A 24,655-nucleotide genomic window follows, 5' to 3' on the forward strand; every position below is an offset into this window, starting at 1 on the left:
TTAAGCTAGAATCACTGCCCAGGTTAAAGAGAAAAATGGATTAGCACAGCTTTTCCAGCACCACTAATCCAGAATCTGGTTTCTAGCATCTGCAGTCATTGTTTTTACCTAAAGAGAAAGATGGTCAGTTTTTTGTTCCTTGTTTCTGTTCTTCAAATAATCCCACAATTCAATTGAATGGGCAGATGAAATTTAAGTTTATTGTATCATCTGCAATATAGAATATCTAGACAAGTGGGACGAGCTTAATTTGAGAAAATTAATCAGCTTGGTCAGCAGAGATGAGTTGGACTGAAGGATCTGTTTCCATGCTGTAAGACTCTATGACTCCAAGACTCTGAAAGTACAATAGTCTCTCAGCATGGGACAGAAATTTCAGTGAGATTATAGCCTCAAGCCTTTAGGTTGCATGCAGAAACAAAAATGCTTCTGACCCCAAGGTAAGAGGTACTATTACTGAAGTAAACTGGTAAATAGAGAAGTCCAGATGTAAATCCTTTAGTGCAATTATCCAAAACAGCATTGACAGTCAAGGTATTTTGGCTCTATGCATCAAACTGAAATTAAATTTCTCGTAGATTAATATTCTTGACATAAGGTTTCCAAAAGAAAATGTTAATTTCATTCAAATTGATTCTTTACAGTTACAAGAAAAGAATGATCATGTGTTTGATAAGCAAACTTACAGGTTTTCACTTCGCCTACTGAATGGTAGTGGGTGATAGTTGTCCACTCAAAAGACAGGGCATCATGCATAACAAATTGAGCAATAAAGAGAGAAATTAGCTTTACTCTGACCAGAGCAAGAAACAAACTATCTGCAATAAAAATTCAACAATCAGTATCGTTGCAGATTGGTGTTTAAAAGGATAACATCTTCTTAAGAAAGTGGCTGAATTGTTTCTTAATGGTTGTAAACACATTGGGTATTTCTTAAATAAGATAAAATAAATTGTAATATTAGTCTATATGATAGTGTTCGATAATATATTCCTGCCTCTGTGCCAAGGATCATCTAGCAGACTCCAAATATGTATCGCTCTTAAAACTGATAAAATTGAATGGGTAAAAACTAATAAACTGTGCATTATAAAAGAATGACATGCATCACTTTAGTGCTCTAAATATTAGTGCAATGTAGGAAATTTTATTGAAGTTTTGGACCCACGTTGTTTTCTAGTATATCTGTCAGTTTAAAGGCAGCACTGGCAAGTTGAAGTTCTAAATTGGAGGAAGGCCATTTTGATTGCATTAGGCAAGAACTTTCAAAAGCTGATTGGGAGCAAATGTTCGCAGGTAAAGGGATGGCTGGAAAATGGGAAGCCTTCAGAAGTGAGATAACGAGAGTCCAGAGACAGTATATTCCAGTCAGGTTGAAAGGAAAGGCTGGTAGGTATAGGAAATGCTGGATGACTAAAGAAATTGAGGTTTGGTTAAGAAAAAGAAAGAAGCATATGTCAAGTATAGACGGGATAGATCGAGTGAATCCTGAGAAGAGTATAAAGGCAGTAGGAGTATACTTAAGAGAGAAATCAGGAGGGCAAAAAAGGGACATGAGATAGTTTTGGCAAATAGAGTTTAGGGTTTTTCAAAACATTAAGGACAAAAGAGTAACTAGGGAGAGAATAGGGCCCCTCAAAGATCAGCAAGGCAGCCTTTGTGTGGAGCTGCAGGAGATGGGACAATGCCAAACAAGTACTTTGCATCAGTATTTACTGTGGAAAAGGGCATGGAAGAAATAGAGTGTAGGGAAATCGATAGTGACATCTTGAAAAATGTCTATATTACAAAGGAGGAAGTGCTTGATGACTTGAAACAGTTAAAGATGGATAAATCAGGTGGACCCTAGAACTCTGTGGGAAGCTAGAGAAGTGATTGCTGGACCTCTTGCTGAGATATTTGTATCATCGATAGTCACAGGTGAAGCGCTGGAAGACTGAAGGTTGCCTAAATTGGTGCCACTGTTTTAGAAAAGTTGTTAGGACAAGCCAGGGAAATATAGATGGTGAGCCTGACCTCAGTGGTGAGCAAGTTGTTGAAGGGAATCCTGAGGGATAGGGTGTACATGTATTTGGAAAGGCAAGGACTGATTAGGGATAGTCAACATGGCTTTAAGCGTGGGAAATCATGTCTCACAAATTTGATTGAGTTTTTTTGAAGAAGTAACAAAGAGGACTGATGAGAGCAGAGTGGTAGATGTGATCTATATGGACTTCAGTAAGGCGTTTGACAAGGACCTCCATGGGAAACTGGTGAGCAAGGTTAGATCTCATGGAATGCAGGGAGAACTCACCCTTTAGTTACAGAACTGGCTCAAAGGTAGAAGACAGAGGGTGGTGGTGAAGGGTTGTTTTCAAACTGGAGGCCTGTGGCCAGTGGAGTGCCACAAGGATCGGTGCTGGGTCCACTACTTTTCATCATTTATATAAATGATTTCGATGTGAGCATAAGAGTGATAGTTAGTAAGTTTCTGATGACACCAAAATTGGAGGTATCGTGAACAGCGAAGAAGGTTACCTGAGATTACAATGGAATCTTGATCAGATGGGCCAATGGGATGAGGAGTGGCAGATGGAGTTTAATTTAGATAAATGTGAGGTGCTGTATTTTGGGAAAGTAAATCTTAGCAGGACTTATACACTTAATGGTAAGGTCCTGGGGAGTGTTGCTGAACAAAGAGACCTTGGAGTGCAGGTTCAGAGCTTCTTGAAAGTAGAGTCGCAGGTAGATAGGATAGTGAAGAAGGTGTTTAGTATGCTTTCCTTTATTGGTCAGAGTATTGAGTGCAGGAGTTGGGAGGTCATGTTGCGGCTGTACAGGACATCGGTTAGGCCACTTTTGGTATCTTGCATGCAGTTCTCGTCTTCTTCCTATCGGAAAGATGCTGTGAAATTTGAAAGGTTTCAGAACAGATTTACAAGATGTTGCCAGGGTTGGAGGATTTCAGCTATAGGGAGAGGTTGAATAGCTAGGATAGCTGGAGTATCAGAAGTTGAGGTGTGACCTTATAGAATCATGAGGGGCATAGATAGAATAAATAGACAAAGTCTTTTCACTGGGTTGGGGGAGTCCAGAACTAGAGGGCATAGCTTTAGGGTGAGAGGGGAAAGATACGAAAGAGACTTATGGGGCAACTTTTTCATGCAGAAGATGGTACATGTGTGGAATGAGCTGTCAGAGGAAGTGATGGAGGCTGGTACAATTGGAACATTTAAAATGCATCTGGGACTCGGAAAGATGGCAGCGATTCTGTAGAACTGCTGTGGACAGCTCTGCTTAATAGCCAAGGCATACTGGTGTTTTTCGCTATCCCTGGCCAACTTATGTGATGGAACTATTAGTTTAAAACCTTACAGAATATGTATTTGTTAATATTTGGGAGTGGGAAGGATGCCAAAGTGAAAAGGAGCCAGCAAACAGCAGCAGGGAGGACATTCTCCTGCAGCACCTACCACACCAGAGACTGCGGCAGCCTCTCCTGAAGTCCCCTGGGGACCTGACAGACTCACAGGAATTGGCTGCAGTGATGGAGAGACTTACCTTGAAAGTTGGGGCTGCGATTGAGGAGATCCATGGGGAGATTCGTGCCCAGGTCCAACTTATCGCATCCATGCTGCAGAAGCATGAGCAGGAGATCCAGGGTCTTGGGGAGAGGCTGGAAGAGGTGAAGGGTTGAACTAAGGCCTCAGAAGCTGTGATGGAGTCCTCATCCAGTCGGATCTAGGTGCTGGAGCGAGACGTGCGGGCCTTGCGAGACCATATTGACGACCTCGAAAAGCAAGGTCGGAGGATAAATCTCCGAATTGTCGGGCTCCCTAAAGGTGAGGAAAGTGAGCAGCCAGTCAGCTTCTTTGAAAACTGGCTGCTGAAGATTTTTTACATTCACTTCGAGTCCAGCAGGCTGCAGATTGAAAGGGCTTATCGGGTTACAGTGCACAGGTCAGGCCCAGTGCAGCGCCCCCGCCCAGTCCTGGTGAATTTCCATTCATATAAGGGCAAGCAAAAAGTCATAGAAGCTTCCAGATCCCTGGGAAAAGATCCTGTACAAGAGGTCAAAAATCATGCATTTCCAGGATTTTTCAGCAGCTGTAATCCAAAAGAGGAAGTCCTTTGATGGAGTTAAAAAGAGGCTGGAGAACCTGGGCATCCAGTACTCCATGAGATACCCCGCAGTACTTCGTTTCAGCCACAAAGACTCAGTTTATACATTTGACTCAGTAGATAAAGCTAAAAATTTGTGGACACTTTAAAATAGACGGATCGGCCTGAAGAATATGGTTAATGATTGTTCTCTTTTCTGTTTTTCTCATGTTTTCCCTTCCTTTTTTTTATTCCTTTCTTTCTCCCTAATAATTTCCTTTTTGGAAAGGGGGAAAAAGACTTTGAAATAAGTTGTTCCTTTTTTTTTAATAGTCACAAGTAGGGGTGACATGAAGCCAGGGATATGTGGAGTGGTCATCCTGACTTTGTCTTTTTTTCTATTGATTTAAAGATCATCTCCTTGTTTGTTTTTTTCTGGCCTAAGGCTGGGGCACAGTCCAGGTTTGAAGGAGCTGTGAAGGAGGGGATGTGTAGGGTGAGTGCCCCCTATGGGCAGGGGGAAGAGTCTTCCATTCAAGGTTTATAGTTGGTTTTCTTTGCAGTTTTTTTTGGTAGTAATAGTTGTTTATAGTTATGATAGAGTAGTTTTTGTGTATATAGTTTTTCGATTCTATGAGTCTTTATTTGCTTATGCTCGGCGATTTATAAGCAGGGTTCTCCCTCTGAGGGATTCGATGGTGTCTGAATGGGGATATAGCTAAGTGTCTTACTAAATGGTGCACCTGGAACATTAAGGAAATATTAAAAGGAAAAAAAGTGCTAGACTTAAGAGGGAAAGGGTTGATATTGCTTTGTTGCGTGAAACCCATCTTGATGATGGGGAACACCTGAAATGACAACAGGGGGGTTATGACCGGGTATCCTTTTTATCCTTCATGACTAAAAATAGAGGAGCGGCGGTACTTATCCAGAAAAATCTTCCATTCACATTATTAGAGTAGGTGAAAGATGAGCAGGGACAGTTTGTGATACTTAAAGCCCTGATACACGGGGAGGAATATGGCATTTTAAACGTCTACTGTCCTCCAGCGCATCCCCTCAAATTTTTGATTTGTGTATTCTCTAAGTTGAGTGCTTTTGGAACATGGCACATTATTGTGGGGGGGATTTTAATTGTCTTTTATAGCCTTGTGGCCCCCCAACTATTTCTTCGCAGGCCAAGCAAGTGGTTGACTTATGCGAGGAGTTGGGGCTGGTGATATTTGGAGATGTCTTCACCCTACCGGCAGGGACTTCACCTTTTTTTCAAACCCACATAAATGTCACACGATGATTAATCTTTTTATGGCTCCCTCAGCCCTTCCGGATTCGATTATGGGTTGTAAAATTGGGAATATAGCTATCTCTGATCACACAGCAGTACACTTGGAGGTTAAGGCCAAGAGTGAAGGGCTAGGTTTGCAGCAATGGTTTTTGGACCCTTTTCTCCTTAAGGATACCAAATTTGTGGAATACTTTTTGAAGGAGTTTCAGGAATTCTTGACTATTAACTCAGGCATGGCTAGTAGTCCATCCATGCTATGGGAGACTGTTAAGGCCTTTGCTAAGGGATTAGCTATTTCCTATTCGGTTAGCTGGAAACGACGCTGTTGAAAGCTGCAGGGGCGGCACATTTTGCGCGGCCTTTGGTGATTAACCTACAGCAGATCACGGCCCTCTGGGCTGTCTTGAAATCAATACTGACACAAAACGCACAGAAAGAACATGTTTTTGCTAGTCAAAGGCTGTTTGAATATGGGGATAGGCCAGGAAAGTATTTAGCGTATCTGACTAGGAAAAAGCATGCTCCCAATTCCATTACTGCAATCAAAGACAGCGCCAGGGTCCTTACACATGATGCTAAAAAGATTAATGAGGCTTTTTGGAGCTTTTGCTCTGAATTGTATCGGTCTGAAGGTTCCGAAGACAGGAGGGCTAAAATGGAAACCTTTTTTAAGAACCTGGACCTCCCAGGGGTAACCTTGGAACTGGCCTCTCTCCTTAGTGCCCCCTTGACAGTTCAGGAAATACCGCAGGCAGCTAGGCAACTTCAGAGTGGGAAAGCGCCTGGCCCTGATGGTCTCCTGGATGAGTTTTATAAGGAGTTTGTAGGGAATCTGTCAAGGCCAATGTTGGAGTTGTACAATCACTCCTATATGCATGACTGCCAGCCACCACCTTTGAGAGAAGCTAATATTTCCTTAATTCTTAAGAAGGGGAAGGTTCCTGAGGATTGTGCCTCATACAGGCCCATCTCTCTATTAAATTCAGACTTCAAGATTCTGTCCAAGATCCTGGTGCTGAGATTGGAAAGGGCATTGCCCCATATTATTAAAGAGGACTAGACAGGCTTTTTAAGGGGCCGTAGGTCCTCTAATAATATTAGAAGGTTGGTGAATGTGGTCCAAGTTTGTCAGCAACGATCGATTCAGGGGTTGGTGATTTCCTTAGATGCAGAGAAAGAATTTGACCGGGTGGAATGGCCGTATCTTTTTTATGTCTTAGAAAAGTTTGGGTTGGGTGGAGTCTTTGCTAGGTGGGTAGGGGTTTTATATTGCCACCCTCTGGCCGCAGTCATCACCAATGGGGTAAAATCTAGGAATTTTACGATTGGTTGGGGTAGTTGGCAACGTTGTTTACATTGGTGATAGAGTCGCTGGCAGAAGCCATTCATCAGAACGCCCACATAACCGCTCTGGAAGTTGGATCGAGGGCACACAAGATTACACTATGCGGATAATGTCCGTCTGTTTTTATCAAACCCAATGACCTCCGTACCCCATTTGATACAATGTATCAATTCATTTGGGGATATTTCAGGATAAAAGATTAACTGTGCAAAAGCGGAGGCTATGCCTTTGGGGAACCTTAAGGATGTGCCAGAAGTTGAAGGTACCCCTAAGTTCACTTTTAAGTGATCATGGGTAGGGTTCTGGTACCTAGGCATTTTTATTACCCCCAAGTTTGATCTGTTTTTCCAGACTAACTTTGCTCACTTGCTCGACAATATTAGGCGAGATCTCCAGAGATGGGAGGCTCTTCCAATTTCATGGCTGAGCCGAATATCTCTCATTAAGATGAATGTTCTTCCTCGTTTGCTTTAGCTCATACGTATGCTCCCTATAATGTTTCCCAGGTCAATGCTGCGGAAGCTTATGGAGTGGTTCGGTTCCTTTGTCTTGCCCCCTCATCAAACTTACTAAATTGCAGTTGCTTCATGGAGGGGGAAGAGTTGATTTCCCAGACATCAGGAAGTATCAATTGAGTTCCCTGCTGTCCTTTGTCTGAGATTGGGTAGGTAACAATCCAAACTCAATATGGCTGGATGTTGATGCCTCCCAGACAAAGTGCCCTCTTATTAACTTAACGTTCATGGATAAGATGAGGACAGTTATGGACCACTGCCGGAACCGCATTGTCATTAGTACAGTCAAGGCATGGAGGGTGATGCATCAGAGTGAGGATTGCTTATCCAAGACTTTGCCACTTACACCCATAGTTGGCAGAAGAGGGTTCTGACCAGGGATGATGGACTCAGGGTTCAAACTATGGGCAGCGAGAGGAGTTGCAAGTTTGGGAGACTTGTTTGAGGGGGAGGTTATAATGTCTTTTTAGCAACTGAGCCGCAAATACAGATTACCCAGCAGAGATCTTTTTCCGTGTTTTTCAAGTTAGGGATTTCATCCAGAAGAAGACTCCGCTTCTCACTGAGCCCTATAAGCCCGATACAGGGAGGTTGTTGCTACATTCCGCAAGCACCCTTTCGGTTAGTGCCCCTCTATCGCCTGCTGGGTGGCAGGGCTTGGCAGGATAGTAACCGGTTATGTGAGGTCTGGGAGCAAGAGCTAGGAGTGGAGATCTCTTCTGAAACATGGGAGAACATATGGGAGAATACTCGAAAGATCTCAATCTGTAATAGAGTACATGCGAATACACAGTTAAAAGTTCTGCACAGGGCTCATCTGGCACCAGACCGTCTGGCGAAGTTTAAAAAAGGGGCATCTTCAGTGTGCCCCAAATGTAAAATAAGTGTAGGTATTCTTACCCTTTGCTTCTGGACATGCCACAGGCTCCATGTTTATTGGAGCGTTGTGGCAGGAGAGATAGGGAGGACTGAAGTCAAAGTGGATGCGATATCTCTCCTCTTAGGTCTACTGAATTTACCATCTTTAGACGGGCATGGGAAGAAACTATTTGATATTCTTGTATACTGTGTACGGAAGAATATTCTGATGAATTGGGTGTCTGAGAACCTGCCGGGCTTGCTGGGATGGCAGAAATTAATTTATGGAGCACATTCCCTTGGACTTTTTTTACAAACATGGTGCACCACACAACAGCCCATTTTTATAAGACATGGCAGCCCTACTTGAGTTATTTGGAAACAGATTTGTCAGTTGACTTAACTAGGGTGTTTGTTTAAGCAGGATGGTTAGATTTGTCAAGCCCTGGGCTCAGGAGGGGGTCTTCTGAGTTAATACGGGTATATATACAATGCTCCCGTTCCTCTGTTTGGGAGCTTTGTGCCAAGCATGGCTGTTCTGTATTTTGTGTTTCTTTTTGGTTTTGTTTTGCTTTTGTTTCTCATTTTTTGGTGTTGCTTTGCACAGTGTTAATGGTATAACATCTGCGGAAAGGCAATTTGAGGGGGCTCTGCCTTTGGAGGTAGTGTGGGCTGAAGTCAGAAATAGGAAAGGAGCAGTCACCTTGTTGGGTGTTTACTATAGGCCCCCCAATAGCAGCAGAAATGTGGAGAAACAGAATGGGAAACAGATTTTGGAAACGTGCAGAAGCCACAGGGTAGTAGTCATGGGCGATTTCAACTTCCCAAATATTGATTGGAAGCTCTTTAGATCAAGTAGATTGGACGGGGCGGTGGAGGCCATATTGGATTTGATACTTGGTAACAAACTGGGACAAGTGATGGGCTTGTTAGTGGGTGAGCATTTTGGTGATGGTGAACATAATTCTATGACTTTCACCTTGGTTATGGAGAGTGATAGGTGCGTGCAACAGGGTAGGTTTTACAATTGGGGGAAGGGTAAATACGATGCTGCAAGACAAGATCTGAGGAGCATAAGTTGGGAGCATAGGCTGTCAGGGAAGGATGTCGTTAAATTGTGGAATTTTTTCAATGAACAGATACGACGTTTCTTTGATATGTATGTACCTGTCAGGCAGGAAAGAGATGGTCTGGTGAGGGAACCTTGGTTGACGTGGGAGATTGAATGTCTTGTAAAGAGGAAGAAGGAGGCTTACATAAGATTGAGGAAACAAGGTTCAGACAGAGCGTTGGAGGGATACAGGATAGCCAGGAGGGAGCTGGAGAAAGGGATTAGGAGAGCTAAGAGAAGGCCTGAAAGATCTTTGGCAGGTAGGATCAAGGATAACCCCAAGGCCTTTTATGCGTATGTGAGAAACATGAGAATGACGAGAACGAGGGTAGGTCCGATCAAGGACAGTAGTGGGAGACTGTGTATTGAGTCGGAAGAGATAGGAGAGGTCTTGAATGAGTACTTTCTTCGGTATTTACAAATGAGAGGGACTGTATTGTTGAAGAGGAGAGTATGAAACAGACTGGTAAGCTAGAGGAGATACGTGTTAGGAAGGAAGATGTGTTGGGCATTTTGAAAAACTTGAGGATAGACAAGTCCCCCGGGCCTGATGGGATATATCCTAGGATTAAGTGGAAAGCAAGAGAGGAAATTGCAGAGCCGTTGGCAATGATCTTTTCATCTTCACTGTCAACGGGGGTGGTACTAAGGGACTGGAGAGTGGCGAATGTTGTGCCCTTGTTCAAAAAAGGGGAATAGGGATAAGCCCGGGAATTACAGGCCAGTTAGTCTTACTTTAGTGGTAGGCAAAGTAATAGAAAGGGTACTGAGGGATAGGATTTATGAGTATCTGGAAAGACACTGCTTGATTAGGGACAGCCAGCACGGATTTGTGAGGGGTAGGTCTTGCCTTACAAGTCTTATTGAATTCTTTGAGGAGGTGACCAAGCATGTGGATGAGGGTAGAGCAGTGAATGTAGTGAACATGGATTTTAGTAAGGCATTTGATAAGGTTTCCCATGGTAGGCTTATGCAGAAAGTTAGGAGGCATGGGATAGTGGGAAATTTGGCCGTTGGATAGAGAACTGGCTAACCGGTCGAAGTCAGAGAGTGGTGGTAGATGGTAAATATACAGGCTGGAGCCCAGTTACAAGTGGAGTTCCGTAGGGATCAGTTCTGGGTCCTCTGCTGTTTGTAATGTTTATTAATGACTTGGAAGAGGGAGTTGAAGGGTGGGTCAGTAAATTTGCAGACGATACGAAGATTGGTGGAGTTGTGGATAGTGAGGAGGGCTGTTGTCGGCTGCAAAGGGACTTAGATATGATGCAGAGCTGGGCTGAGGAGAGGCAGATGGAGTTCAACCCTGTCAAGTGTGAGGTTGTCCATTTTGGAAGGACAAATAAGAATGCGGAATACAGGGTTAACGATAGGGTTCTTAGTAAGGTGGAAGAGCAGAGAGATCTTGGGGTCTATGTCCATGGCTCTTTGAAAGTTGCCACTCAGGTGGATAGAGCTTGTAAGAAGGCCAATGGTGTATTGGCATTCATTAGCAGAGGGATTGAATTAAAGAGTCGTGAGGCGATGTTGCAATTGTACAGGACCTTGGTAAGGCCACATTTGGAGTACTGTGTGCAGTTCTGGTTGCTTCATTTTAGGAAAGATGTGGAATTTTTGGAGAGGATGCAGAGGAGATTTAACAGGATGTTGCCTGGAATGGAGAATAGGTCGTACAAGGATAGGTTAAGAGTGCTAGGCCTTTTCTCATTGGAACGGTGAAGGATGAGGGGTGACTTGATAGAGACTTATAAGATGATCAGGGGAATAGATAGAGTAGACAGTCAGAGACTTTTTCCCCAGGCACAACAGAGTGTTACAAGGGGACATAAATTTAAGGTGAAGGGTGGAAGGTATAGGGGGGATGTCAGGGGTAGGTTCTTTATCCAGAGAGTGGTGGGGGCATAGAATGCACTGCCTGTGGGAGTGGCAGAGTCAGAATCATTGGTGACCTTTAAGCGGCAATTGGATAGGTACTTGGATAGGTGCTTAAGCGAGGACAAATATTCGGCACAATATCGTGGGCCGAAGGGCCTGTTCTGTGCTGTATTGTTCTATGTTCTATGTTTGTTTTGTATTAGAGAGTAGGTTAATAGTTAGGAAACAGTAGTTGTATTGTAATTGGTGATTTTTTCTTTTTATTATACTGATATTTGTTATTGATTGTATTTTTCAATAAGTTTATATGTTTGTAAAGTTAAAAAAAATTGCTAATAAATATGTTTATTTTTTTAAAAATGCATCTGGATGGATATATGAATAGGAAAGGTTTGGAGGGATATGGCCCAGGTGCTGGCAGATGGGACTAGATTAGGTTGGGATATCTAGTCGGCATGGATGAGTTGGACTGAAGGGTCTGTTTCCGTGCTGTACATCACTATGCTTCTAAGTGGATACTGTTGTGGATCAGACCAGTCCCCCACAAAATATATTAAGGAGATAGCCAAGACTCGAACATTTTTTACTTTAAAGAGAAGTGCCACTCGTTGCATTAGGGATGCAATTTGCTTGGTCAAACTACCGAATTTGAAGCAAAAACACACATTCATACGTTATAGTTAAACTACAAGAAAAGAAAGAAGAAATTGGTATAACTCAACTCGACTAGAAAACTTATCAGAAGAAAACAGTTTATTTAACTATTAAACAGTAACTGTTCCAATAAAGTAATATCCCATAAACATACCCTTGGCAAAAGGCAAATTTTGTAAAATAGAATGCCTCACAGGCACTTCTCCAGTCCAGGAGGGGAAAAAAAATCAAAAGAAAACTCCATGCGTGTGTGTGTGTGTGTGTGTGTGTGTGTGTGTGTGTGTGTGTGTGTGTGTGAGAGAGAGAGAGAGAGAGAGAGAGAAAGAAAAGCTGGGAGAGATGTACTGCTCCTTCCAAATCCAACTTCAAAACCTCAGCAGCTATTACTGAAAAACTAAAACAAAAAAGTCCTGGTTCTATGGGAGCTTGCCCCACCCTTCAGGCTGCTTCTATTGTTCCAGCTTTAAAAAAAAGCCTTAAAAGGTGCTTAGTTTATGGGCCTTTAATTGGCAGCGCCTTGTCGCTGTCTTAAAACCTCTTCTCAAAAAAAAAATCAGGATACTATACATTTTTAAAGCCATAGTATGGTCACTTTATATAAGTTTCATATCTTACTGACAAACAGCAGGTGCTAAACATATAATTGTCCATGAATATGGAAATTCAGCAGGATATTTTAACATGGATGAGCAATACAAATGAAAGAGTTTAAGAATGGGAAAAGTACCAAAATTCTCAAGCAGCTGGTTGCCATCCAGTTACTTCAGAATTTCACAGATTTATTTTGTTTCAGTCATTGTCAAATTGACACTCAGTTCCTTTTCACTTACCCTGCCTAGAACTCTGCATTTCTCACCCAAGTCAGGTCTATTGAGCAATAGATTGTATCTGATCTTGGAGATTTCCAGTGCAGCTCAGAATCAATGATGTGGTCCAAGCCAAGCCTCTTGTCAGAAGAGTACCATATTTGTAGGGTTAAAAGTCAAAAGGCTATTTAGCAAAGCACATAGACAAAATAAATTAGTAAGATAAATCGGTGCTTGTGTAGAGTGAGAGATGGGTGAGTCATGGAAAAGGTTGACAGTTAAGAGGGTGAGTGATTAGAGTGGCATTTAAGTAACTGTGGGCAGGAAGGCAGATGGTTGCATAAAGAGTTGGCATAATTTATGGGTGAGGGGCTTGCTTGGCAGGTGGGTGTATGAGGTAATAGAATGGCAGATGGATGAAGGGAGTAGACTTCCACATAGGTGGATGTGAGGATAAGGTAATAGTTGAAGAGGAGTTAGGCTGGTAGGTGGGTAGATGTGGGGTGTGTGACAGATAGGAGATTGCAGAATTAGAATGACCGGAAGGAGGATAAGGGGCTAGGGTGGGTCAGAGGGTTCAGGGCATGGGAAAACAGAGCGATGAAGGACTGTCAGGTCAGTTGGGATGTCAGATCAGGGGTTGTCTGTTCTGGAGGAAGTAGGGTCAGGGTTAGTTTGGTTATGAGGATGACTGCTGTGCAGAGTGGTCAGTGGGGGAGCTGGAGCACTGGTTAGTCAGAGGGAAGATTTGTTTTGTAGTTATGTAGGAGTTAGAGCAACATTTAATATATGTAACTCCTCATGGGTCAATATTGATGTAAGTGAGTCAGAAGTCTCTGAAGTCTGCGAATAACTGATTGCAAATTTTTCGGCGGGTTCCAAATAAACTAATTTCATGTTAGTGGTTTAGACTTACCACATAATTGCTGGTAAGTGCAAGACTTCCAAGGGGTCTCAGAGAATCTGTTAGGGTAGGTAACTGCAATAACTATCTTTAAGCTGAAAATCTGGGCGCTGAAGCTGAAGCAAATTGAGGACAGCTTCAGAGAGAAGCAAGTATCTCTACGGCACTGCTTATGACCCCAGTATTATTCTCTTCCACCGTCTTCCGTCAGACAGAAGATATAAAGGTTTGTATCTACGTATGTACAGGTTCAATAACAGCTTCTTCCCCGCTGTTATCAAACTTTTGAATGGACCTCTTTAATATCCCCAGCTCTGCTGTGCTTGCACCATCCCCCAGACCCACACCACCACCAGCCCCACCCCCCCACCCCCCCACTTCACTGACAATGAACGATCAGTCCTCAGGAAAGGCCTCACATTCATCCCACTACGCTCCAGACCAACAAATTCAACATGCATCATGACAGAGAATTTTTCTTCCGCTGCCTCCACCTCTGTGCTTAGTTTTTCCATCAGGACTCCCACCCACCCCCTGAGGACTGCTTCTCCCACCTTCAACACACTCCATCCATGTGGACACCCCGTGCTGGTTTGTCACCCGTCCTCAATGTCTTTATCTCCAACTGCCTCCGCGACACTGACCACCTCAACCTGTTCACTTCCCTCACCCACTCCAACCTCTCTTGCTCACAATGCTTAGCCTTCCACTCGCAAACTCACCATCAATCAAGCAGACAAGGTGGGGGGAGCACAGTGGTAGTTTGGCACACTAAACACCGCACCGTTGAAGCCAGGTGCCAACTCATGAACACCTCCTGCTACTACACCTCCCATCACCAGACCATCATCTCCCAGACCAACCACAATCCCATCACCTCTGGTGATCTCCCATCCACAGCCTCTAACCCTGCACTGCCCGATTCTACTTCTCACCCAAAGTTCATAAGCCTGACTGACCCAGTCGACCTGGTCTCCACCTGCTCCTGCCCTACCAAATTTATTTCCGCATACCTTTACACTGTCCTGTCCCCCTTGGTCCGGGATCTCCCCACATACACACGGGACACCATTCATGCCCTCCACTTCCTCCATGACTTTCGATGCCCTGGCCTCTAAAGTCTCATCTTAATCATGGACATCAGTCCCATACATGTCCATCTACCATGAAGAAGGCCTCCAAGCTCTGCGTTTCTTCCTCTCCCCTTGACCCAACCAGTAGCCCTCCTCCGACACTCTCATTCGATTGGCGGAACTGGTCCTCACCCTCAACAGCTTCTCCTTCAAATCCTCCCACTTCTTTCAGACCAAAGGGGTAGCCATGGGCATCCACATGGGCCCCAGATATGCCTGTTTATTCGTAGGATACTTTTTACAGTTCATCTTCCGCTGCTTCACCGGCACCATTTCCCACCTTTTGCTCCACTGCATTGATGACTGTATGGGCACTACCTCGTGATCCCACAAGGAGGTTGAACAATTTACCAATCACAGTTCATCCGCCTTTTCCACATCAGCTAACAGAAGGATCAATACCGCTCCAGAACATCCCAGATGGTCTCCCACTTGAAGGACGACAAGTTCCTCTTCTACATGGTCAACGATGCCCTCCAGCACATCCCCTCCAACTCATGCACCTCTGCCCTTGAACCCCACCCCTCCAATCGCATCAGGGATAGAAGACCACCCTCAGGACATCACCCTCCACTCCACCAACCTCCAGATACAATGCATAATCCTCTCCATTTCTACCACCTACAGACAGTCCCCAACACCAGAGATGTATTTCCCTTCTCACCCCTTTCAGCATTCTGCAGAGATCATTTCCTCTGTGACCCCCTCGTTAAGTCTATGCCCCCCACTGACCCACCCTCAACTTCCGACACCTTTCCTTGCCACCACAAGAGGTGTAACTCCTGGGAACCCTTCCTAGGTTCTAAAGGATCCTTCTATATCCAGCAGAGATTTTCCTGCACATCGAAGCACCTCATCTACAGTGTAGTTCCTCTCGATGTGGTCTCCTCCACATTGGGGAAACAGGATGCCAACTTGCAGAATGTGTCAGTGAACATTTCTTGGACACATGCACTAAACAACCCCACTGCACCTCTTTAGCAGTGTTAACACCATATCCTTCTGTTACCCTGATGCACTTCTATAGTACAATCTGCCTGTAAAGCATATAGGACAACACGTTTTACTGTACTTTAGCACACATGACAGTAATAAATTAATTCAAGAGGAATAGGAACACCCTCAGGAGCTCTCAGTCTCGCATAAGAGGCCCGCAGCCACACATCCCTGGGCTGAGGGGTGGGACACCCAAGGAAGAAGTCATACCCATCTGAAATTCACAACTTGAGTTCTGCACTAGGAGTCCTTCACCTTTCCATAGTCAGGAGTCTGGGATTCGAATACCTGGAACTGTACCCTATCATAGGACTAGAACACAACCATCTATCACCCCATGATGGTGGATCACACCTATTGTCCCTGACAGCTTGCTCACCACTTTGCAAGGCTTATCAATTAGATTGACATGCAGGCAGTGAACCTGTTAGGGAACCTCACACACTGTGAAGTTATCTGTCCACTGTGAAGTCAACCCTGACTTCCAGCTTTCTCACTGAAGCTCAATGCAGCCTCCTGCATCATCCACCCTTGTGAACATCCGAGCCACTGTTGTCAGGTGGAGATTTCAAACAAAAACTTGGAAGTTATTATCAGGTTAGTTTTATTGGTTTTTCAATATTTTGAGTTTTATGTGCTTTTCATGCACTCAAGATTCGTGTAACAAGCAATAATGTGCAATAATCTGTATACTGCAACGTGATTTATTTTTAAATTTCTCATAAAAGCAATTCTGGAAAAGCTGCATTTATTGCCCATCCCCAGTTGCTGTGAAAAGATTTTCATGAACATTGTGAAATCCTTGTCATGACGATACTCACACAATGGCATTGGGTCCAGAATTCCAGGATACCAAGCCAGTGACCAGAAAAATGGCACATGTCCAAACCAGGAGCAGAACCCATTTAACATTGGTGCTTTCTTCACAGTAAATGTGAAAAGGAAGGGAAATGTTGTCAAAACAATTGCAATGAGTGCTTCAGTGTATCCAGTACACAATGCAAAATGGGCATATTGCAAAATAACTAGCAACAATGCAATGGCAAGGTAGCCTGCTCTGTTTGTGCTGTCATTTGGAAGATAAACACTGAGTAGCATATGATAGAAAAAGCTTGGCTCTTCATTGAAAACTGAGATAGGATCATTTCCATTCTTTGGAGATGGGTTAGCTCAATTATATTCATGGTACCTGGGGATGGAAGAGTTGCATTGTCAATATGGTAAAAATCCATACTTACCAAGATATATCGATAATTTATTCTCCAAGTACTCCAGGAAGCGGCATGTTGGTTCAGTGGTTAACACCGGTGACTCTCAGCACCAGGGAACCAGGTCGATTCCAACCTTGGGCAATTGTCTGCATGGAGTTTGCACATTCTCCTCATGTCTGTGTGGTTTTCCTCCCATAGTCCAAAGATGTGAGGTTTGGCAAATCGGTGAATGCTAAATTGCCCATTGCATCCAGGATGTGTAGGCTGGGTGAATTAATCATGGGAAATGTAGGGTTACATGGGTAGGATGGGGAGTATGGTTTGGGTGGGATGTTCTTAGGTCAGTGTGGGCGGAATAATCTCTCCCACATGATATGAATTCAGCCAGTTTTTTGCTCTAGGTAATAAATCAGTATTACTGATTTGAAATATGTATGGAATATGGGTAATATTCCAATTTCCATACAAGCTACAATACTAGTGAAATTAACAGTATGCAAACAGGTTCAACACATTACTGAAATTACATAATTACTGAGGAATTCTAATGAATAACTATCTTCCTGAAAAGTTCCATCTCAGTCCCTCTTCCGTTCTGTTGCTTGTTACATCTTCAGTATTGAAACAATATTCAAATATCAGCATCAGAGAAAGTACATTAAGGGCAAATATCCAAATAGATTGATAAAATTAATTACAAAGGTAAGCAAGCATCAATTTATTACCCACACTGATCACAAAAATCACTCCTAATATGTTGTGAAACAGAAGTATTATAGTGTATAAAAACGCATGCAGTTGGCAAATAAATAGTTATTTTATAGCACAGTTAGAATGACAGCCTGGAGATTAACTGATTAGCTACCTTAATGTTCTTTAGGAACCTAATGGCAGTAATTCCTCATTTCTTGTTAGGCTGGAAACAACGGATGACAGAATTTGCATTTATAGAGCACCGTGCACACTCTCAGGAATCCCAAAGCATTTTGTAGCTAACAAAGTACTTTTGAAATACAGCCAATGTTATAATGTTAAATAAATTGCACATTTGCTTTTACTCACTCATGGAATGTAGGAATCGCTGGCTGGGCCAGCATTTTTTGTCTGTCCCCATTTGCCCTAGAGAAGGTAGTGGTGAGCTGCCTTTTTAAACCGCTGCAGTCCATGTGATGTAGGTGGACTCACAATGTTGTTAGGGAGGAAATTCCAGGATTTTGACTCAGTACACTGAAGGAATGGCAATATATTTAAAAGTCTGGATGGTGAGTGGCTTGGAAGGGATCTTGAAGGTAGTGATGACCCCTTTGATCTGCTGTCCTTGTCCTTCTAGATGGAAGTAGTTGTGGGGTTGGAAGGTCTTGCCTAAAATCTTTGGTAAGTTTCTGTATTGCATCTTGTCGATAGTACACACTACTGCCACTGCATGTTGGTGGTGGAAAGAATGGATGTGGTGCCAATCAAGTGACTGTTTTGTTCTGGGTGGTGTCAACCTTCGTCAATGCTGTTGGAGCTGCAACCATCCAGGCTAGTAGGGAGTACTCCATCACACACCTGACTTGTTGCTTGCAGATGGTGGACAGGTTTTGGGGAGTCAGAGGTGACTTAATCACCACAATATTCCTTGCCTCTGACCCTGACGTTGTTGCTACTCTATTAATATAGCAAGTCCAATTGGGTTTCTGGTCAGTGGTAATCCTCAGGAGATGGATAATGGAGAATTCAGTGATGATAACCCCACTGAATGTCAAGGGGCTTGTTTAGATTGTCTCTTATTGGAGATGGTGACTGCCTGGCATTTGTGTGGCACGAATGTCACTTGTCAATTCCCAGTCCAAGCTGGATATTGTTCAGTTCTTGTCAGATGTGAACATGTCCACTTCAGTTTCCAAGGAGTTGTGAATGGTGCTGAACATTGTGCAATTAGCTATAATTCCTGTTCAATTTCTATGAGAAAAGCAAAGAACATATGTTTGCATACATTTAGAGCTTATCCAATTTGACTGAAAAAGCATGATCACTTGGCATTATAGTTCAGGGCATTACTTCATCTTCCTGCATTTCCATCCCTACTCTTGTTGCCAGAGTTCTGATTTAAAAAAAACCTTTTCTTCAGAAACAATGCAGATCAAAGAATTTTTTTTAAAAGCACAAGCTGCTAGATGTCTCCCTGAATAAGCCAGTGTTTTAAATGAATTCCCCATTGTTTGGGATCCATGAAAAACACTTCATCCAACATTTTGAATACTTCTTATCTATCTACTCAACATGGGATTGACCCAAGAAAATCTTATTAATCATCTTGTGCTCATAATTTGTATGCCAACTGCTTTGATATTTTTTCATTTATTAAAAAGGCCAATGAAACTGAATAATTAACAGCTCTTAATTTATAGATAAGAGATATTCTGTAAGGGAAAAACACTCTTAACATGAGGAGCATGGATGTGGTGAATACTTAAAGTCTTCTCCCCAGGGTAGGGGAGTCCAAAACTGAGAGCATAGGTTTAACATAAGATGAGAAAGATTTAAAAGTTATCTAAGGGACAACCTTTTCACACAGAGGGTGGTGCTTATTTGGAATGAACTGCCAGAGGAATTGGTAGAGTTTGTTACAATTACAATATTTAAAAGGCATCTGGATGGGTACAAGAATAGGGAGGGTTTAGAGGGATGTGGGCCAAATGCTGGCAAATGGAATGAGATTAATTTATGATATTTGTTCAGAATGGATAAGTTGGACTGAAGGGTATCTTTCCTGCTGTACATTTCTATGGCTCTATTGACCAGTGATGGATTGCGTTGGATTAAACAGAGCATTTGCTAAAATTAGTTTTTGTTGTCTTGCAGAATGACATACACAAACAACAAAAGATCCAATTTTATAATTTGGACACATTCAACCATTTTTCTTTCATAACTCTTAGAATCCTTTTTTTCCTTCCTTGTCAGAGAGCCATGATCCATCCCATGTACCTTGCAGAGTATTTCCTATAACAATTCTCAATTTATTATTTTACATAGCGTCTAATCATTCTTCTGAATAACATTGATGATCATCAAGTTACATTTGGTTTTGTGTCATGGATTCATTCTGCAGTAACTGGGTATGAACTACAGAATAGAAACAAAACATACTAGAAGCATGGAGCAGGTCGTGTGCACCTGAGAAAAGAGAAATATTGCAGGTTATCCAAGATGATATTTTGTTTAGTTGCAATTCCCAGGGTTGCATAAACTCAAGACAAAGAATAAGAGAAGTGGTTTTCTAGTTCACTGTATAACCCAACTCTCTCTAATTTCTAATCAAAAATGTACTTTGTACCTTTACCCTGCAAGGCATCATGAATTTCATTCAGGCAGACAAATATAGGATGTAAATGACATAATATTTTATGACCAGGGACTGACTGTGAACAGTAATCAGTTGAAAACAAAGAGAAAAGTAGTTAATTTGGTTGAAAAAAATCATTGCTTCGCCATTTGAAATGCAATAAATTGAACTAATCCCAAAAGACATGTGTCAAAGGTTAATTAATGGAGTTGGTTCAGTGATCAGCCAAGAAGTCATTAAATGGCAGATTAGGATCTGGAGGCTGCATGATTTATATTACTTCCTCTGTTCTGATAGTCCAATGCTTCAAGAATGACAAAGGCTACCTGTTTAGAGCAAAAGATTTTCAAATTTCAACAGAAGTAATGAAAGTTGAGTATGCAATTTCCTGCCTCTGAAACTCATAGGAAGGACAAAGTCAGGTGGGAAAGTAAGCTGTGAGGTAAACGGTTATGAGTCTGCAAATTGATCTAGATCTGTTATATGACTGGGCTAAAACATGTTTGATGATATAACCCAGGTATATGTAAAATTATTCATTTTAGAGAGTTGCATAGGTCATTTTGCTGGCAACCAGAGGGATTTAATGGTCTTTGTACATGAATCTACAAGGAAGTTAACACACAGTCCAGAAAATAATTAGGAAGGAAAATAATACCTTAGATTTTATTGCAAATGGTCTGGAATATAAGAGTAACATCTTGGAGTTAGGTGTATAATTTTGGTTTCCTAACTTAAAGGAAAACAGAGAGAATTTTAGTAAATGAGTGACCTCTTTCTATTAAACACAGGTAAGTAATTAGAAAGCTTGACAGGCACCACTCTGCAACAAGGGGCAAGGCAAGAAGAGAGGTTTCTATAAGTTGGCACAGAACTGCACCAATTCCACTAGTGGCATTCTGCTCTACACTAGAGTCAGCTGGCAGGTAGATTTGCAACACAAGTTCCCTAGATCGATTACTGTTATGAGAAGTCTATCCTATGAAGGGAGATTGGGTAGAGTAGCCCTATATTCTCTGAAGTTTGGAAAGACGGCAATGTATCTCGATGAAACGTAAAAATCTTTGAAGTGCTTGACTTGGGAAATGCTGAGAGATTGTTTATCCTGGCTGCGGGACCCTAGAACTATGGTTGCTGTATTAAGACAAGAGGTCAGATTTTCAACACTGAAAGGAGGAGAAACCCCTCCATTCAGAGGATTATAAAATTTTACAAATTGCTTACACAGATCCGAGAGCATTGAGGTTCATTCATTAGCAGATTCAACACTGAAATCAATAGATTTTTGCAACACCTGGGATTAGTGGGATATACGAATAAGATGGGAAAGTGGAATTGATGTTGAAGCTCAAACATAATTATAAAGTTTATTGCGGATATTATGGCTTACTCCTACTTTTACTTATTGTGTTTTTTTGTTGAAACTGTCAGCACAATACATACATCACTTTGAAATTACAAAACAAATAAGTGTTGATATCGTTTGAAGAATTTCTGAGAAAGAAAAGCTTCTGTTTTATTTTCCTGCAACTGCTAATCAAAAGTCCTCCATCTCACACGCCACAAAACAAACTAAAGGAGATGAACACCACCAATATAATAGTGTGAGATATGCTCCAGGCAACTGAAATGGATTTTTTAACTGCAGGACAAACTGACACAGTAGGAAGTTGATACGTGTGAATTAGCATGACAAGTAGAGGAGAAACAAATTAAAGGTGACTTTGAAAGGACCTTTTTCTTGTTCTCGAACTTGCTAAACTTTGTTCGCAATAATAATAAACTTCAAGGAACAAGTGTAATTTGTTGTACAAAGGCATACTGCTTTTCAAATGGTTAGAGGGGTAGCATATAAGGGAAAATTGGCAGATGAGGTCAAAGCTAAAATCAAAGGATCTAATTAAACAAAATCTGAAATTAAAGAGCAAATTAAACTAAAGAGCATGAAAAAAAAATCACTGTGCAAAGCTTTTCCAGATCACCCAGGACATGAAAAGAAACAGTCAATTCCCTTTCCCAGACACAGACTGACAAAAAGAACTCAGACCTACTTTAAAAGTGACAGCATGAGAATCATTCACATTTGTTAGATAAATACAGAAATAGACACCTCAGCTGAACAGCCACGAGACCTGCTGAGAAATCAATTCAATTTGGGGAAGCAGGGAGGAGCTAAAGGCACTCTGTTTTGTTTACAGACATTGTTTACAGACAGTGCCAAACATTGCTCACACAGAAAGCTCAATAACATTACGAGGGCAAGATACATTAGCCACTACAAGCTGGCACAGGGATTGAAATGTGCCATTAACCCATGCCCATTGAACTTTCATAAGGACAGTTCACCAACTTCATTCTGCCTGCTCATTTCAAAGATTTCAGAGTCAGTCCTGCGCTGACAAGGTTGTCAATTGTCTGGATACCAGGAGAAGGCAGCCTTGCACTCCCTTTGATAACATCACCTGAATGTTCCCACACAAGGCACACACCTCCCTAGATTGGAACAACAACAACCGTTTCCTCATTGCCGCTAGGTCAAAATCCATCTCTTAACTGCATACTAGTTGGGCCTACACTGGACAAACTGCAATAGCGCAACTCACCACAGACTCCGAAAGAGGAATTTATAAAAAGCAATAAATGCTGGACTTCCAACATTCTAAGAATGAATAAAAATCAATTCATTCTGTGAACATAGCTGTGAGCTTTCTGCCAGAATCATCATACATATCATTAGTTGCTAATGTTAATCACCCTGTTTCCATCCTCTGATTTGTTGCAATGGTCCAAGTACAGTTGTTATAATGGACTGCTGAAAAATAGAGGTATTCTGACTCTTGCCAGTTTACATAGTTCAGGGTGTAGGTTTGCTCACTGAGCTGTAGGTTTGATATCCAGACGTTTCATTACCTGGCTAGGTAACATCATCAGTGGCGATCTCCAAGTGAAGCAAAGCTGTGTCTCCTGCTTTCTATTTATATCTTTCGCCTGGATGGGGTTGCTGGGGTTTGTGGTGATGTCATTTCCTGTTCGTTTTCTGAGGGGTTGATAGATGGTATCTAGGCCTATGTGTTTGTTTATGGCGTTGTGGTTGGAGTGTCTCTAGGAGTGCCTGTAGGAATTCTCTGGCATGTCTTTGCTTAGCCTGTCCCAGGTTACGTAGCCCTACACACGGATGAAAAAAAACCCACCATTTCGACTTGGACAACACATCTATCCTGGAACAGGCTAAGCAAAGACATGCCAGAGAATTCCTATAGGCCTGGCACTCCAACCACAATGCCAGAAACAAACACATAGATCTAGATACCATCTATCAACCCCTCAGAAAATGAACAGGAAATGACATCACCACAAACCCCAGCAACCTCATTCAGGACAAACATATAAATAGAAAGCAGGAGACAACAGCTTCACTTCACTTGGAGGTCGCCACTGATGATGTTACCTAGCCAGGTAATGAAACGTCTGGATATCAAACCTACAGCTCAGTGAGCAAACCTACACCCTAAACCTCAACCTGATCTACAAACCTTCACAAACTTTTACATAGTACTAACCTGAGTGATTCCCTGCCTGTGATTGCATGTTGGTTGGATGTTGAAGGCTTTTGGTTCTGCTATAGGGTATTGCAGTGCTCACAAAGAAATGTGCATGCACTCACTGGTACTCTGTAGCATGGGGAAGACCGCATTCCTTGCAAAGTCAAATGTTCAATCTGCCTTCTGCTCTCTGTCGATAGAAAATGAAATGTATCTAGCTCTCTTGAAATATAGAGTCTCAATGGCCTCCCTTACATAACAAGTGGCTGGTATGGCAAATATTCCAATTTAGCATGGAAGGAGCCAGACACAAAAACTTTATGGTCATGGTCGCTTTCACATCTACTGGCAATGTTGTCTTCTCCCTCCCAGAGGTTGGATTTGTAGTTGCAGCATCTAGTAGATTTATTCGAGAACGTGCCAACATTTAGCACCCCATTCCTTGTTGATGTTCACGGAGAAGAATTGTTCTCAGAATTTCCTGGATAGACGTAGCTGACACTTAAGATCTCTTTTCCTCACCTTCCCCAGCTGCCCCAACTTTTCTTCTCCTCTTCTTCTAAAAGCTTGTCTTATTCTCTGTGTCCTCTCTGTTCATTCTCCATCACCATGACAGACTGTTACATCCCCATGGCAGCTGCAGAATATGCTATTTATGGAATTACAGAAACAGTCTATATGAAGTGATTTTAAAGTAACTGTATAAGTAGCTGATGATCCCTTTATAAGCTGGTCGGGACAGGGCTCCTTCCTATTGCTGAATGGATGCTCAGATGTGCAGAGTTAGGAAAGGACATGAGTTTGAGATTTGAGCTCTTAGAATACAAGTCAGCAACTGTTCTTCACATTTCCAGTTTAGAATATGGAACATAGAACATAGAACAGTTCAGCACAGGAACAGGTCCTTCGGCCCACAATATTGTGCTGAACAAAATGCCAAGTTGACTAATCCCTTCAGTCTGCTCTTAGTCCATATCCCTCTATTCCTTGCATATTCATGCACTTATCTAAA

Source organism: Hemiscyllium ocellatum, chromosome 15 (assembly GCF_020745735.1).
Source record: "Hemiscyllium ocellatum isolate sHemOce1 chromosome 15, sHemOce1.pat.X.cur, whole genome shotgun sequence".
NCBI lineage: Eukaryota > Metazoa > Chordata > Chondrichthyes > Orectolobiformes > Hemiscylliidae > Hemiscyllium > Hemiscyllium ocellatum.